We start from the raw sequence: 18,974 nt of genomic DNA, 5'->3' as shown, positions 1-18,974 counted from the left end.
TGGTTGAGTCCCCATCCCTGGAGGTATTTAAAAGACGCGTAGATGAGGCACTTAGGGACATGGTTTAGTGGGTGGTGGTGTTGGGTCAATGGTTGGACTCGATGATCTTAGAGGTCTTTTCCAACCTCAATGATTCTATGATTCTATGATTCTATAAGCAAATAACCTCAACATCTACACTGGGAAAATGGGTAGCAACTCTTCTAAGGAATAGAATTAGCAGGTACAAAGTGGGGAAGATCAACACAGGCTTCACAGAGGTCAAGCATCACAAATCTGCTGGAATTCTCTGATTATACTTTTAATAAATGTGTGGACAAAGAAGATGCATTTGATATAATCTACTTTCATTTCCACAATGCATCTGGCAGGGCTTACTGTGAGATACTCTTAAAGAGGTAAACTAAAATGGACAAGAGGAAAGGTCCTCACATGGCTACATGGCTAGAAAACAAAGGCTAAGAATACTTACTCATTGTTCATGTTGTGGGAGGTCACTATGAAGCTCTGCTTGGGGCCACACTGTTCACCATATCTATAAAGAGATAGATAATATGCATAAGGGTTGTCAACATTTGTTAACAATACCAAGCTGTGCAAGGTAATAGAGATACCAGCTGACTGCAGAAATGCAGAAAGGTCTTATCACTAAGTGACTGAGAGAAAAAATGACGGATCAAGTTCGGTACAGGTAAATCTAAAATGATACAGAGGACAAAAATTGTAATTGCATGTTTATGATGCTGGCCTCTGAGCTGGCAATTGCCACTCAGGAATGAAGCCATGGGGTAGTTCCATGAAATAACTTGATAACATTGTAAGAAATAAAAAACATTATTTTGAAAGTACTGGAAGACAAAAAAGTATCACAGTACAGGCAACTATATCTTCAATACTGTGGGAAATTCTTACTCCTCCATACCAAAATGGTAGGAAAAAGCATCACTAAATGCTGCTCATTTCTTACATTCTTACCTAAGCATCTGCTGTTGATCCCTCTTAGGGTTAGCAGGGCTTCATGGGCCTATTATGATCTAATGAACATTATTTTTATTCTTTCATATCTTACAGTTTATATGTCTAAGAAAATTTGTTCCTCCTACTATTGTAACATAATACTTCAAATCCAGTAAGCAGTGTAACAGGAACACTTCCAGTTCCAGTGACTGGTGAGATAGCGATTTCAGTCTTCTTACAAATCCTTTTAACCTAGCAGAGCTTTTTGTGTATATACAAGCTTGAACAAACAAAATAGTAGAATTTAGAAAGGAAGATGCATGACACTATTTGTTTTTATGTCAGTTCACATTTGCTCCTGACAGTACAGTTTCTCACTGTTTTTTTCTCTACTGTCTAATTCCTAAGAGACATTTTTCTATGGTTAATATAGCTCATGTCATTTCCCAGAGGTTGTGTCACTGTAATTTCCAATCCCTGTGAGTGGTAAAGACATCTGTGAGAATTATAAACACCCACCCTGAAACTGCAATCTTAAGTTAGGCAAAATTCCCTTTTGAATAAATGGGAATGGCCCTTCTTGAAAAAAAGCCAGAGGCCTGTAGAAGTGGAGGGAGAACTTGAATTGCTTTAGAAAATAATGAAGTAAGAGCAAGTGTTTTTCAGCACACTATGTACCAGATCTGCAATCTGATCATTATATCCACTCAGTCCCCTGGAACACAGTATATTCTATTATTTCACAAATAATCAGGTGTTCTCATTCTGAACAGTGTGATTTCTCCTAAACAGTTAGAATGTTTCATAATGAACTGTATGATTTTCTCTTGTTTCTCTCTAATGCAAAGCAGTATCTTAATTTGACACTTTGGGATGCCACAAGTAAAACTTCAGCAAAACATGCAAGTATAGGGGGTAACTAAATACATCTCCCCTTTACCACCAAATAAGCACACAAAAAATCTGATTCATATAGATTCATTGTACAGGCTGCCAGGACCCTAACTAGACAAGAAGATGCTCCCAATACCGTATCTCGATGTTTCAGAGAAGCATAAGGACAGAGCGGACCACAAGAGCACCACAGAGGCACTGCAGAGGCCAGCGCTTTCAGGTGAAGTTAACAGCAATTGACTCTCTCCAGGGAGAAGAGAGTCTGCTGGTAGGGTTAAGAGAGCCTTCCAGCTTGTATTTCCCTAAACACTTCAGTAAAGTCTTCATGCGAGACATGCTGAAGAACCAGTGGGTGCTACACACTTATTAGAGGACATTGGTGAGAAGTGCTGTTGCCTGAAAGTTGCACTGGGGAGGATACTGGTTTATGTCCTGACAGTCATGCTAGGGAGAATTTAAATAGGTTTAATGACAGAAGGAAAGTGTGAGTGCCAGCAGTAAGTATATAAAAAATTTAAATGGCCATCTGGTTTTCTTGATTTCATGATCTTCTCGTTCAGCTTTTAGATACGTCTGTCAGTCCACTTGCAAAGGCTGCCTCATGGAGGGAAGGCTGCCACCCTCCATCTCAGACCCTTCAGGATCCTCTGATAGACTTCATAAAGCACAGATATGACCAAAAAGCTGCTTGCCGAAATCCGGACAGAGGAGTGTCTACCCCAGCAACTCAGCCAACTGAGACAGAAAAAGGAAGGCCAGCACCCTATAAACTCAAAATTTCAACATGAAACAGTATTCCCAAATCTTCCCTGAGGAGCCTGGGCCTGTTCCCAGCTGCCACCATTGCCCAGGCACGACCTGCAAGATGTGAGTCCCAAAGCCCTCTCAGGACTGCACCTATGGGTAGCTGGCTTTGGAGGTAGAAAGTCTTTGGTTTGGATGGACTCGGTTGTTTTTTTTTCCTCAAGTATACATCTGATTAGGTGCCCCAAAAAATCTTATTAGCTCCCTTCCCCTCAAGAACATCATGGCAGAAGTAATATGAGTTCCCACCTCCTTAAGGTGTTGATCTGAAGAACACCCAGATGGGGCTTTTTCTCTCCCTTCAGCACAGAAACCCAAGTGTGAATGTAAATGGACCCAGGACAGGGCATTTGGGGTTTAGTATCATTACCAGTGACGAGAGGAGGTGGACTGACTCTGGCAGTCCTGACGCCTGTGCTGTCCATCCCCAAGGATGACTCGTGGCAGGCTAGGGCACGTTGTACCGAATTCCTGCCAAGTACTTACACACCACAAATAGGTAGTGCCAGGCCTAAGACTGGGACCTCACACTGGGCTGGGTGGGTGACATGGGGCCATGCACTATCCTTTCCTTCGGCAGCATCTGGAAATGTAGCTCAAGTAGCAGAAGAAGAGGCAGGCAGGGCTGCAGCAATGGGGAAGCATGAGAACGCTTTGGGTCCAGAGGGAGACAGCTCTTCTGGCTCCTCTTCCTGGCATGCTATCTGCATGTTTGTACATGTACGTGAGGTGAGGCTGATGCTGGTGCCTCTTTACAATGCAGTAGCTGGCTGGGACAACTTTTGCTGTCTGATGAGAAAGGGGCAAAAGACGTAAGCACACACTGGTTGCAACTACATACAGTAGAAGCTGAAAGACCAAACTACTTCATCTAAATATGCACAGTACTGGCAAAGGCAATCCAAACGTGCTGGGACCACTCTGATCTCTGATTTGGCTAGTCGCTAGGCACATTTGGGCCATGTGGCAACTCCAGCTCAGATATCCCACTGGTGATATCAGAGCCAGGGGATGTGCCATATGTACACACTGGCTGAAGGGTGTATACACGGGCTGAAGGGCAAGCCTGGGTGTTTTGGATCTGGCGTTCAAAGTAAACAGCTCATGATGTTGTCAAGTACACTCCCAGAGCAAGGCACTTAGATGCTCAGGGAATGGGACCATGGGAGCACATAACCAACATGGTTAGTAGAAAACAGGCTTCCTGTTCATCATTTTAGTTTTTACTTTTTGACAGTTTTATTTAAAAAAAATACAGATTTTCAGCAATCTTACTTCTCTCTCTCTTATAGGTAATTGAAACATGAAGCTGAAGTAATAGGTGTTACTCGGAGAAATTCAGAGCAGATTCCGCACCATCTGAAATCCCTTGTGCAGTTCTTTGTTCTTTACTTTGGACCTTTTTCCTCACTACAGATTGCATTTCAGTCTTTAGAGAGTTGACAGGTAATACATATTTTTAATGTGTCCATGGCAACATTTATTTCATTAGAACATACTGTATATGCCACACTGGCAACAAATTGACAGTATCTAACCTAATTCCAAAAATAATAATTACACCTTTCCACATTGTCAACAAAGAGATCACTATCAACATCCCCAGCCTCAGATAATTACTCAGTCCACTCCTGAACTTAATTTTGGTCTAAAACTAACCTCTTCCAGGAAACATCTGAGTGACTGTAAAGCCTGTACCACTAAAGTCACTAAAATAAATCTGTAGTGAAGTAAGAAATGAAGTGACTATGAGACCAGAGAACTCTCTACCAAGGATCTCAGATCCACATTTCAAAAACAGCATCAAATGTCTTTTAACGAAAGCAGTGTGGCTGAGTTCAGCCTTCCCACACATTTATATAGTTGGAATAAATGGCCTCTTCAGTGCTTTACAGATTAATACTTACTTTCTTGGGCTATTTCCATGATACCAGTGGGATTTACAATGCCTCTAGCGATGGCCTCATTCTCATCTAAATGAAGGATAATTGCATATGATGATCACAGCATGCGTTTCCTTCATTTACTGCCTTATTTTTTGGATCCTTCTCAAACCTTGCATGGCCCAATGCTCCCCTCCAGGTTAACTCAGCCAGGGAAGGATTCTGTTGTACACAGTATATACAGTACTAATATACTGCTAATGCTTCTAAGTCCTGCCTAAGTACTTGCTGTCTCCCACATTCCTGTTAGGAGCGTGTTTTACCTTTTCCCTGGCAAGCATACCAGCACTGTTCCCAGGAGCAAAGTGGCTTCCTTGCCAGGTGAACACAGTCAATATTCTGCTTCTTGTTGGGAAGATTCAGTACAAATTAGCAAGTCATTGGCAGAACACTTCAATGAAAATTAATTAATTCATGTCCTGCTCTAAGTGGACTTTGTTGCCAGTGACTTCTAAAACTGGACACAACTCTAAAAAACACTCTGTAAGGCATAACCCTTCATCCTCACAAGAAGCTGGATACTCTAATAAGTATATCCTATCTGTGTTAGACTTCAGCACCTGTGGCGTCTCAGACATCAGGACAGGTAGAAAGGGTCTAGCATCACCTTGAAAAGCATATGAATCTTTACTTGGATATTAATGAGGTTGTAGAGGTCTCCTGTATAATTCCAGCCCATGCCTCCAAGATAAATGTGTGTGAAGCAGTTCAGTCATCAAGAAGAGATGATTAAATATACTAATTCTATCTGCCTCACATCTATCGTACCAGCCCCATTCCCTATGCTTTATTAATGAGTGCACCATTGGAAAACCCATTATTGATGTTCTTATTATGCAAAGGTCACAGACTGCACTAGCTTTTGCAATACAGCAGTTTTTCTAGAGGTTGTGCAAGTCAGTCACTTGCCAGACAAGCTACCATATAGAGAACCCATCTTCTTTCTCATATTCACTCCTGCCTAGGCTCAGAGCAGAATCTATCAGAAGAATTTCATGAGCATCAAGAAGTCAGTATTATCTATACTGCTCATATCTCTTCCATAACACCCGTTTTCTACAAAACACCTGCTTACAGAGATCTGAAAAGCAGCACAGTTGAAAGTATCTAGCTGCCAGCATGTCTCAACAAGTTTCTGTATGTTTGTTTTCAGGATGTGATTTTGTGCCTGCCACTAAGTTCTCTCCCAAAGCAGCAGAAACTCTGCTCAGAAGACAAATGGGGAAGGAAAACACAATAGCTTTTTTTATAGTTACCAATCTTTACGGAACTCTGAGGTCAAAGGATGATGACATTCAGATCTCGATAATGAACATGACATTTTCCCAGTTACATTATCTTCTCTAAATGTCGGAACAGAGTACTCCAGTCACAATACATCAGTGCACTCAGAGGGGATCTGGTCTTCCATTCCCATCAGTTTTATACCAGTTTAACTTCACTTACATTAACAGAATCGTAAAAGAAAAAATAAAATAAATTTTTAAAAGAGGAATACAGCAGAGGGATGGAGCCAATAATGATTTCTGAATTTCTGTGGGGAACATTTCCCTAAGTAAGATATCTTGGACATTGTAACAGTTATAAAGATTATTATATTTTAGGAAGAAATCAACTCAGCTGTTCTCCAATATTTCAGACAGTACAATGTCTGAGGCTTTTCTCAGATGTAAACCAAAACTGACACTCTCCCTGGTGTTTGGTACTTCTGTAAATGACCCTGAAAATTTGAACCAGACTTGCAGAAGGACATTTACAAACTGGCAAGCAGAAAATGAAAAGAGCAAACCAAAAAGAAAGAATCAACCCCCAAAATATTGATGCATACACTTCAGCACAACCACTCCAGAAACTTTAGCCTTTTTGCTCAGAATACTTGGTTGAAAATATCAGACAGATATGGGTACATGGACAGTTAGAGGAGCTATACTGCTAAGATGATCTGTCATATCACTTTTTGGTACACATGCAAAACCTCTTAGTGAATCTAACACAATCTCTGGCTCCTTATCTCTATTTGTTTGTCTTTGGCACATCACATTATTAGATTCAGAACTGTAATACAAGAAGAAGGAATAATGAGGGAGCACTTAAATTTTAGATCTCTGCTTGACTCCCCCCATATTCTCATAAAGATGTTCATACTCTCATAATGATACTTTTCCTTTAAGTACCTTTTCAAAGGTATAATTAAATAAATACATACATAAATAAATACATGCATACATACATAGCTTTGAGAAACTCATGCGTCTGCAAACTTGAGTGAAAAAACAAATTTGTGTAATTTGGCAGATGAGAAACATTACTTTAGAAAGCAGAGAAAATGACAAGGGTGTGACAGGGTAACAAACTGAATATGAGCTCAGAGTGACTTAATTTTAGCTGAGAGCAATTTAAGTTTAGCTGAGAGCAAAAACGCAAACTTACAGTGCATTAACAGACACTATGCAGTAGAAGTGGTGAAGTGGTAATCATTCGGTACACAGCATTTTGTCCGGTCTTCATGTCACACAGACAAAGGTTCAGAAAGTTGTTCAAACAACAGTGGCACATCCAGATACAGCTTTGTTATTTAAGAATTAAAAGCATGGTCTACGCAGTTTCTGTAATGGAATGCAAACACAGAGCTTGATCAGTCTCTAGATACCTACGCAGCAGAGAAATTTCTGAAAGTCGATGGATCTTTAAGCTAGCAGAGGAAAGACATTATGAGATTCAATATGTAGATATGGAAACTGGAGACTTTGGCCTAAAAATAGGTGGAAACAGTTAACAAGGAATTTAACAACTTTCTTATAAATGTGATGAGTTTTCTTTGATTTACAGTCTTTAAAGCAAAATGAGATGCAGTTCTAAAGGCTATTAACACTCATGGCAATTAACAGCTAGCACAAAAGACAGTGAAGAATAGTGATTTTTTCATAAATAACTATCTTCTTTAATTCAGCGCATGTTTAAATCATGGCCACCATAACTGGTAACAAAAGTTACAGGACATAAAAATTACTGCAAGAAATTTCAAAACCATAGTATTATGGTTAAATGTGTTGACCTGGAATATATTGGGGACAGTTTGACTTCCAGTTGACTCCTCTCCCAAAGCCAGTGGTTTTTCACCATTTAAAGAAAATCACACATTGCAAATGTATTATTTCCCACATGCAACTGCTCAAATGTGTTTTCTCTGTTGATGTTAACCACTAGCAATAGAATATAAGTAGTCACATTATGTACAGAGAACAAGAAGAAAATGCCTCATTTTCAGATGAGGCAATGGAGCAAATAAGAAGAGGAAGAAACTCCAACCAAGTTAATCCTGGTCTGATACAAAACCTCACCTATCCAATGACTGGACACAGCTCAGCAGATGCACAGGTATCAGAGTTCAGGCACACTGAGATCTCACCACCAGAAAAGCAGGAACTATGGGCAGTAACTTCTCCTTGCTTCCTTAAATAAAGTACATTTCTCTTGTACAATGCACCTGATCTGTTCAAATTAGTTCTGCTTGGAACAAATGGTAGTTCTGATAGATGATGCCTTATATTAGCATGATATCGAGATGTAAGCGTTACCTATTCTTTATCTTGCATAATATCATAATCTTTGACTTTAAAAGTCTTTTCTTTAAACAGATTGTTTCTGATATCTGCAATTCAATATACAGTGATGAACACAGAAATAAAAATACAAAGAACTGATAAATACAGTATTTATAAAAATGCTTTAATAAATAATTTCCTAACATATTAGCCATTTAGATCTTAATGGATTATTTTGAAGTGTTTGGATCATTGGCAGGTATGTATCCTCATACAGTTCTAGCATCCTCTTCAGAAACCCCTTCTTCATCACTTGTTAGTAAAAAGAAGAGACAGGAACATACAATGCCTTCCAAGCACAATTTTTTAAACATTTTAAATGATGAAGAGAATAGCTCTGCATAAAGATTTTTTTTTTCTCATGCATTTTCTATTTCCCACACTGTTCATCTCTCATAATTTTTAAGATATCCATTCCAGCACCCTGGGAGGATCCATCTCTCATACCAAATGGCAAAACTGCAGATCCAGTTTAGTGTTTGACCACTGCACAGCTAACAGTGAGCTCTTGCTAACATGATTACATATTGTTGCTTAGCTTTGCACAGTTGTGTATGCACTCAGTAAAACTCACTTGTTAGACTATCTTCATCGTGGATCCTGACACTCAACCAGCTCATCACCAAATTTATCATTTTGATAAAAGATTTTGTTCTAAATTCTCAAGTGTATGGGGAACGCTTTCAAAATGTTACATATTAAGATTGCAAGAGTAGTGAGACCACAGACAGTAGCCCACTGAGAAGGGTACTATAAGATATCTATCTATGCACACAAATCCAATGCTCTTCACAAATCTGCTGGGGACAGCTACAGTCAAACTGCTGGAGGCAAATCCCCTGCTGGCTTAGAGAGAGGCAACTTTACATCAGCAGGACAAGAATCTGTGGCCAGTGGATTGTCTTCTGTACAGCCTTGATTTGACAATATTTTGTATATCTCTGTGCATTGCACACTTTTCTAAAGGGCAGTTGTTAGTTCCTGAGTGGCTGGTAGCCTCTGGTAGACCCAATGTTTCCAGAACTTTTTCACCTTCATACAGTAAAAAGTATGCTACTCCATTTGGAATTAATTTCTTTATGCTTCTACAGTTACTACTTAATGTCGCCTGCCTGGCATTACAAGGATTTATACTGAATCTTCTGTTTATTCACTTTTCTTCCTGAACCTTCTCTCTCTCAGCCCTGTGTTCATTTTTTAGCATGAATAAAACAGTTTCACGTGAGCTAGGTAAGATGACAAAAGATATCATAGAGAATAGAATATAGGAAATCTCTTAGTAGAACAAGAAAAATTAATCCAAAACTTTTTGGCAATAACAGTGGTCTTCTCCTTACCCAGTCCATCCTTGCATGCTTGATATTCTCACAGTAAAGGTAATTTTCTTCCTCCCATTTTTTAAATTAAAAATCCATGTTAAAGATTAGATTAGATTTGATTTGATTTTGCTAGCTGCTACACTTTTTCTGTATATTTATAAGTGAGAGAATGCATTTATAAAAATCCATCTCCTTGTGCATTGGTTCCCTCTCCTGCAATGAGCTGAGTGCTGTAAAAGCCCTCTGCCATAGTGTACAGCAACATAACTGTTTAAACCAGCTCCCAGAGGAAAGGCTGTCAAAGGGACAATCGTTCAAAAGGGCAAAATCATTCTGACTTTTTTTTCTCCACAGAGACATAGTGGAATGCGTTCTTCTCAGTTTTTTAAAATAAAGCTGTTAAAGAAAAAAAAAGTGGGTTAATTCTCAGTGCTGGTCCCTCCTAACCTATTCTACCTCCCAGTTAGCCTAAAAAGTCTTCTCTTCACAAGGGTCTTCTCCAGAATTCTTAGGGTATGCAGTGCACCTTCCTGAACTACAAGAGCATACAGAGTACCTCCTATGCAAGCCCTATCAGCTCTGACAGCGGGTGCTAGCATGTTGTTGGACCTGGGCGTGCTCTCCCCTTCTCTCCATCACAGCAGGCCAGTCTTCATGCTCAGTCCAAGCAGCACAGCTCCCACGGGGAAGGCTGTCGCAGTGGAGATGCTGAGAGGTGCTTTCTGACCTTCTCCATATAGATACAGCAGGATAGTTACTCCAGCCCTCCCGTGTCCCTTGCGCTGGAAATACCCATCTGCTTGAACTCCATGACACATGGGAAAGCTGTGCTCCCTGCACACTCTTCATCTTTCTAATTTACAGCTCAACAGACTCATGAAGAGGCAGGGGGAGCAGAAAGGGAAGTGGAGGTAGTGCTCTTAGTGCTCTGTGGCTCAGCAGGACATTGGGTTACCACCTCTGTGTTTGGTTTTGGCTATTGTGTATGTACCTCACCCCTTTGTCAATGCAATGCAGGCAAAGCTTTTCACCGGAAATGTTCCTAATCCCAGTTCCTCTGATTCTGTAGTTTATGCTAGCTAAACCTCTTTCTCCAAAGCTGCCTCTATGGACATTTTAATGTCATGAGTGAACTGTATTAATGTTGAAGTGCAGTGTTTGAACACATGCTCAATCTTATTCTAGAGTAACTTTCTCACATAGACAAGCCCTTCTGCCTTTCTTTCCATTGGCCTCAAAGCAACTAGAACTAGCAGATCTGGATATAACAAGGAGGGAGGTGAGGCAGGTCTGGTGTCATACCTGCAGCCCAACTCATGGCACCATAAACAGCCAGCTGAGACAATCATACGGGGACAGTTAGGGAAACCTACAATTTCATACAAAGCAAAATGGCTTGAACCACACAGGCCCATGAGAGCTGTGGCTAAAGAACCGTGCCTGAGCTAAAGGCCAAATGAGTAGATTTAACTTCCTCAGCCAGCCATGCACCTCCCACATAATGAATTGAACTTACTCAGAATCCAGACTTTCCAGCGTTATTTCTCCGTCTTGCTCTATTTCACACCTTTGTTTCTTATTTTTCTAATTTTTTTCTAAAATTCAGGTAATATCAAAATTACCTGAAAAGAACTGGAGTACTTTCTAACTCATTAAATTAAAAAAACAAAAAAAACCAACTTAGGAAACATTTGTCCCAAAATGTTCTTTGAGAAATGAGGTAAAATTTGTATATTTTAAGTAGTCTAACATTATAATGTTTCAAACTAGTGAAGAGAAAAGCAAGAAATTCAGTTCACAATGGTAACTCATTTTAAAAAACAATATGGATAGCATCCAATATAACTCAAGTTAATCCTCAGCCAGGTTCTTTCACACAAAAACAACCTTTACTACAACTGGATCAGGAACAGTTACAAAGCTTTGTTATTTTTGGTAGTGATAGTAGTAACCACAGCAGTAAAAAAACAGCTTTAGTAATTTAAATGGCATTTCAAGCATTTTTAAAAGCACAGTTTATTTTTTACATTATTGCAAATTCATTAGTCATTCATTTTGTATTGTTTGAGGAAAGCTTTAAGGGTAGTTTTCTAAGATTGTAACTCAATATATGACTTAAATAGTGTTGTCAAAGTATAAACATATTCTAATATTAGTCTTCGCACTGTATTCTTTTAAATTCACATGGCTTTACAGAAAGGCTTTCAAATGTGTGAGATGGCACAATATATTTACATAGCCATAGATACATAAAGAAATCCACCTATCACCTTTTTTTACGTGTTAGCCTCTCTCATGGTTGCAGAGACCCTTACAAGCATGAGACAAGTTCATCCAACATTATCTGCCTAAGTACAGAGTCATAAGTCCCCCTTTGCTGGATTATCTGCTTTAAAGCACATAGAAGTCATCTGGAATCAAAACTATCTCATCAAGAAGCAGTCATATTAGTGGTTCAGATAGGGTAGGCACTGGAGTGAAAATAGCTCCGTTAGGAGTTGAGAGTTGCACCGTGGAGGGAAATGTTACCAAAAAAAGACAGAAGCCTTTCAAAGACAGGAAAGGGAAAGAAGGAGCAGAGTGATAAAAGTGAACAAAATACAGTAGCAGCCTAGAGCAGACCAGATTTTCTTAGTGCACTGCAAATGTAAACAAAAGGCACTGAATATATCATAAGGACCTAAGTGTTTAGTTACCACAGAAAGTCATGTTCTCCTTCTGATCCCCATGCAACCTTCCTACCGATATCAATGGCTAAGAGCTTTGTGCTTTGGGGAATTCACTGGCCTGATTTTATAGTCCTGGCTGCATGAACTATGTGATGCCTAATCAAATTGTGACATTCATTATCACAACACGCCAGAGAAATTATATGCATAAATAGGTTTAAAATAATTTAACAGATTTATGCAGAGATCTATCAATGACTGTTAAACAGGATTAATATTTAACCTACTGACTCCAGAAGTTAGAAGGACAAACCAGAGGAAGGAGCAATCTGTACCTCTACTGTTTCTCGACGCATCCACTATCTACCACTGCTTGATAGAATCCCAGATTCACGGAGATTCAAAGGGACCTCTGGAGATCATCTACTCCAACATCTTTGCTCAAAGCAGGGTCACCTAGAACAGGTTGTTCACAGCTGGGTCTTTAATATCTTCAAGTAGGGAGACTCCACAGCCTCTGTGGGCAACCTCTTCCAGTCTTTGACCACCTTTACAGTAAGAAAGCTTTTTCTTATATTCAAACAGAATTCCCCATTTTTCCATTTGTGCGCATTGCCTCTTGTCCTGTCACTGGATACCACTGAGAAGCCTCTGGCTCCATCTTCTTTACTCCCTCCCATCAGGTATTTATAAACACTGATACGGACCCCTGAGTCTCCTCCAGGATAAACAGTCCCAGCTCTCTAAGCCTCTCCTCATATGGAAGATGCTTCAAGCCCTTAATCATCTCCATGGCCCTTTGTGGACTTGTTCCACTACGTCCATCACATTCTTGTACTCCCCCTCCTTGTCTTCCCAGCTTATGGTTCCAATCCACTGCAGCTATCCTACCATGTTGCTGTGATCATAGTGAGATTGTAACCCTGCAGCTACATGCAGACCTGTAACTCCTCCTGTTTGCTCTCCATGTGGCATGCACTAGCATACAGGCACTCCAAAGTGGTACTTGGTCATGCTGATTTAGTGGTTTAGTTCAATCTTTGGTCTGATCCTGTAAGGCTACTGTGATGGTTTAACCCCAACCAGCAACTAAGCACGACACAGCTGCTCGCTCACTCTCCCCCTGGTGGGATGGGGGAGAGAATCAGAAGGGTAAAAGTGAGAAAACTCATGGGTTGAGATAAAAACAGTTTAATAATTAAAAAGAAATAATAATAATAATAATAACAACAACAACAGTAGAAGTAGTAGTAGTAAGGAAAAAAGGAAAAAAATAACAAAGAAAAAAATAAAATCCAAGAAAGACAAGTGATGCAAATGAAAACAATTGCTCACCACCAACCAACTGATGCCCAGCCAGTCCCTGAGCAACAGCCCTGCTGCCAACCTCCCCCTAGTTTTATTGCTGAGCATGACATCATATGGTATGGGACATCCCTTTGGTCAGTTGGGGTCAGCTGTCCCAGATGTGTCCCCTGCCAACTTCTTGTGCACCCCCAGCCTACTCACTGACAGGGCAGTGTGAGGAGCAGAAAAGGCCCTGACACTGCTCAGCAAGCACTGCTCAGCAGTAACTAAAACATCAGTGTGTTATCAACACTGTTTTCAGCACAAATCCAAAACATGGCCCCATACAAGCTACTATGAAGAAATTTAACTCTATCCCAGCCAAAACCAGTACAGCTACTCTTATAAACTGGTGCTCTGAGCTTTTACCTTTTCGAGGTCAATATTGTAGGTAGTTACCATAAAATCATAGGCAACAGGTAGGGAAGGAACATTATAAGGTCATGGTCCAACACCTTACTCTAAGCCAGGGTCAAATACTGTTCTTGAGAGATGTTTTTTGAATATATTCTTAAGGTGTGCAGTAGTTTCAAATATCAATTATCTCATTAAGTGCTTATCTCTCCGTAACATTTGAACGCTTTTCCATACTATTTAACCTAACTAGTCTTTGCTTCAGCTAAAGTCCAAACTTTGTTCACCTAAAGCTCCCAGAAGGACCTTCTGTTCCTTCTTCAGTGAACATGGAGGGCAGTCTATTGACTTCTTCCTTTCTGATATCTTTTATATATTCCAAGACAACCCATCCCACTGTTATTCACGTTCCTTTAATTTTCTATTCATTGGCTGTGCTTTCCTGTCCCCTGACAAGTCTGGCTGCTTTCCCTGGAACACTATCCAACCAGTCCACCTTTTTCTTGACATGCTTCCCCAAAACTGGCATAATAGAGCAGTGAGGTCTGCCAAACAGAAAAAGTACACTAAGTATCTTTCAGATGACGCTTGCCTTGTTCACAATAACATACCGTTATGGACTCCCATTTACTTTGCGACTTCTAAACTACATAATTTCAACATCCTTTCATAGAACATACAGCCCAGTTTACATCTTAGTTGAGGACATCCACAACACAATGTCTGATGGAAGAAAGTGGCACTGATGGTCTTGGGACATGAACTTCCCTCCTAACAACATCTGAAAAAGGCTGCCACTCAGAGAACAGGTGGGTTAGCAGTCACAGAGGAGATATGGCAAAGGCAGGTGAGGATGTGTTACTTCTATACAGCAAAGCATTTGTCTTTCCCAGAAACCTATAGCACCATTAAGCACCCAACCCTGAAGACTTCCTGCCTTTCTTTGAAGGTGAAACTGTATCACCTTGCATGAACACAGTGTATAATATCTATTATCTTCTATGTTACTGTTGAAGATAAAGCCTGCAAGAGCCACCCCTGTGAAATAAAACCTGTATGTCCTCACATGTTTGTCACAAATTAGCGCAAACAACTTGTCACTATGAATAACCTGCTTTTTGCATGACTCCTTACTGATGAGGCAGTTCCTCTGTTTCTTTCTGTGCTGGTTTTGGTTGGGGTAGAGTTAATTTTCTTCACAGTAGCTAGTATGGGGCTATGTTTTGGATTTGTGCTGGAAACAGTGTTGATAACCCAGGGATGTTTTCATTATTGCTGAGCAGTGCTTACTCAGAGTCAAGGCCTTTTCTGCTCCTCACACCACCCCACCAGCGAGTAGGCTGGTGGTGCACAAGAAGTTGGGAGGGGACACAGCTGGGACAGCTGAACCCAGCGACCAAAGGGATATTCCATACCATATGACGTCACGCTCAGCATAGAAAGCTGGGGGAAGAAGAAGGAAGGGGGGACGTTTGGAGTGATGGCATTTTGTCTTCCCAAGTAACTGTTACGCGTGATGGAGCCCTGCTTTCCTGGAGATGGCTGAACACCTGCCTGCCGATGGGAAGTAGTGAATGAATTCCTTGTTTTGCTTTGCTTGCATGCGTGGCTTTTGCTTTATCTATTAAACTGTCTTTATCTCAACCCATGAGTTTTCTCACTTTTACCCTTCTGATTCTCTCCCCCATCCCACCGGGGGGAGTGAGTGAGCAGCTGTGTGGTGTTCAGCTGGCTGCTGCGTTAAACCATGACACTTTCAAAGACAAAATGCGTTCAGTCGCTCTAATTTCTCTGGCCCAAACTCCCACTAATTCAGGCTAAGAGCAATGTGAATCACAGACCTTGTATCACTCACTCAGTAGCATGCAGTGATCATGTAGTTTCCCAAATGGGAGAAGCCAAGGGGACTCCTTTGATACAAAAGCAGGTTCACACTAGAAGAAAATGCATGGAAGTGGCGCTCCTTACTTCAAGGGTTTCAAGCACAAGAACTGACAAAAACCAAGGATGTAACAACATCTCTTGAACATTGTTTAAAAAGGTCTTCAAGTGGCTTTGTTTATTAAGTAGATCCAGTTTATGAGACCAGAGGGCAAGATAAATATTTAAAAGTATAGAAATGTATATAGCTCCATAGGAGCTGTCAAAAGCTTCTGTTCCCACATGCATATGGGCATAGGAATTGTTTTATGAAAGTGCTACTGCCACTGTCTTCTACTAGCCTTCTGGAAGTGTAGCACTTCTGAAAACCAGACATGTCTAAGCTATTTTTAACATGGTAGATTAATTACATTAAACTAGGTCACCTTGTCGTTTAATGATCATTTTCACTTCATCCTTTGATGCAGCATATATCTCAAACTTTCCTTCTGGGCAGAAGCTCAGATGAGTATTAGCATTATAGTCAGAGCAAGGATAAAAGAAATAAATAAAGGGGAGTATCAGCTACATTTGGATTCTGAAGGGAATTACGAATATTACAAAGACACTGTATTATTCAAGCCTGGAACCTGGAACTGAGTAGCTCTATTCCTCCTAATGATTAGGTAGGTGACCAAGGTAAGATGTTTACAAATTCAGGGGATCTTGGAGGGAAATCCTGCTATGAAATTAGGTCCTTCGCTCCCTCTAGTTTACTCTTTCCAATAAGAGCTATTACAGACTGCCCAAGTCTTATTATTTATTATCAGCCACCTGCAGATTTCTCTGTTGTGGACACAAAAAAAAAACAAAGCTAATTTTAAAGTATTACAGTTGATACTTTATCCTAGGAAGAGAACAGACAGCAATATCCATCAGTCTTTAAATCCCCTTGTTTACTGTACCACTAGACTTTATGTAATGTTGTTTTTCTTCCTAAAATGCGTCTGCCAGTGATATGAAATGATCGCAATGTAATATCCTAAATGTTTTCATTGTGTGTAATTATTTATTTTCATGCCATTCTGAAATCCTAGGCAGATTGCCAACTTGATGATCATGTTTTCCCCCACAAAAATAGACAAGAGACAAAAGCCTTAGAAGGATCAGAAATAGAAATGTTTACATAACCTGCCACTTGAATCATCAGAAAGCAAATGCTATATCTTATTAGAAAAACACAAACAAGCTTTTCTTGTCAATGGTTTTTTATTAATTGTTTGTCATAAACTATCAATTAATTACAGTAATAATTACAAACAGAAATTACAATAAAACAAAGAAACAAAGAAAATAAGTAAAAGCCAAGCTGACTGAACTAATTTGCACCATCTTTGCAAAACCTGGCAAAAGGCTGACATGTAATTCCAGTTAATGGTATTAATTTAATTGAATGCCTCTAGAACTGCAGTTATAGTAATTCAATTCATGGCAATCTGCAAATAAATTTATGGTGTAGGCCCTAGTTTTTAAACTGGATGGAGAGAAACCAGTAATAGCATTGCAATCCCTTTTATTTTTTTTAAAAAAGTAAGATATTATGTGAATCTTTCAAAAGATAATGTTCAGTAAATTCTCATACCAGATGGACAATTCTGAAGCCTGCCATCAGGATAAAAACACATGACTTCAGGAGCATTGGGATGGTCTCTTTAATACAGCAGCATGAAAAATGCACTTTTAGCTACTCTGCTAAAAGAAGGATACCCCATAAGTATGTTCCCTGTGGTCAGATTATTTTACCATTTGGGTTGAATTAATTCGACTTTGAAAAGTCAGTTGCTGCATGAGCATAAAATGAAACCTTTGCTTTTTTCCTAGGGACTGAGATTTCAGGCACCCTTGGCACCGCTGGACACTTCTTCAAAGTTTCACTTGTAGTAAACAATTGCACTTTGGTCTTCTCTCAGTTGTGCTTGAAAGCATTAATAAATCCCAAACCCAGGACATGGCTAATACGCGTGGACAGAATGCAAGAGAACTTTACAGGTTGGAGAGAAGAGAAAACTCTTCCAGACACATTATTAGATAGCAGAATCATTTGGGCGGGATTCATCTCAGTGAAAGGTTGTAATGTAGATGTCTCGATCTCAGCTAGTCTAAGTTCCCTTTATGCTCAATAGAGAAATATAGGCACTTGTAAGTGTGGTTCATCTGTTTTGCTTTAAACATCTCCATGAGAATGCAAAGGCTGGTATTCTAAAAGTGCCTGTTCCTCTTCACTAATTACAAGAGGGTGGTCAGATCCCCGTTGCAAAGATCCAGGAATCCATATGCTTATAAACTGACCCTTGAGGTGACATAGCAAATGCCTGTTATGGTTGCAGACATGATAGTTCTTCATCACAAGAAGCAGAGAGCTGGTATTCTCCACTTCTCTGGGTCCCATGTCATTCTTGGCAGCTTATTCACAAGTAATGGTTAGGAAAGTCAGCTTATTCACAAGTAGGGTTAAACAAGGGCTGAAACTGCACTCAGGGAGTGTTTGCACAGAACCAGCCCCACCTGGAAAATGTTATTCTGCATGGTCTTCTGGCCCTGGCTTTCTTTAGATGGTGTCAGCTGGGTGGCAGGAGGGAGAAGAATAAGTTAGCCAGACACAACATGTTTTCAAACCTTTTCTCGTGATGTCTTTGGAAAACTTCCAAGAAGAATCCAGTGAAGCCATATTGCTGTTTTGCCATCTTCACTTCTTCCCAGCCTGAGAGAACTGTTATAATGGCGAGCAACATAGCTTAACAATATTCTGTATAAGCTTTGGAACTCCTTTTGAATCTGTACCTTTTAACAATACTACAGGAAACCTGGAAAATACAATGCTTTTCTTAGCCTCAAGAATTAGTAGAACTTATGGGCTCTCATCAGTCCCAAGAAGAGCTTCTACTGCTACATCAGCAGAAAACAAAAAAAAAGGTAAATAAAACCAGGTAAAATCTTCAGCAGAGTATTTTGGGCTGGGATGAATACACTTTTTATCAAGCTTTCTCTCCTTAAGTCCTTTCTTCCCACCTACACTTTCACAAACACCATAGCTCTTTTCTTCTACATTCTCAAGTAATCTCCCTTTAAGTCCACATCCAGAAGCTGCTGAACCAACCTGTCTTACTTAATGACATTCCTCAACTGCAACCTCTATACAGAACCCCATCTGAGAGGGATGTT

Source organism: Aptenodytes forsteri, unplaced genomic scaffold (assembly GCF_000699145.1).
Source record: "Aptenodytes forsteri isolate BGI_AS27 unplaced genomic scaffold, ASM69914v1 Scaffold307, whole genome shotgun sequence".
NCBI lineage: Eukaryota > Metazoa > Chordata > Aves > Sphenisciformes > Spheniscidae > Aptenodytes > Aptenodytes forsteri.
This window is presented reverse-complemented; position numbering follows the sequence as displayed.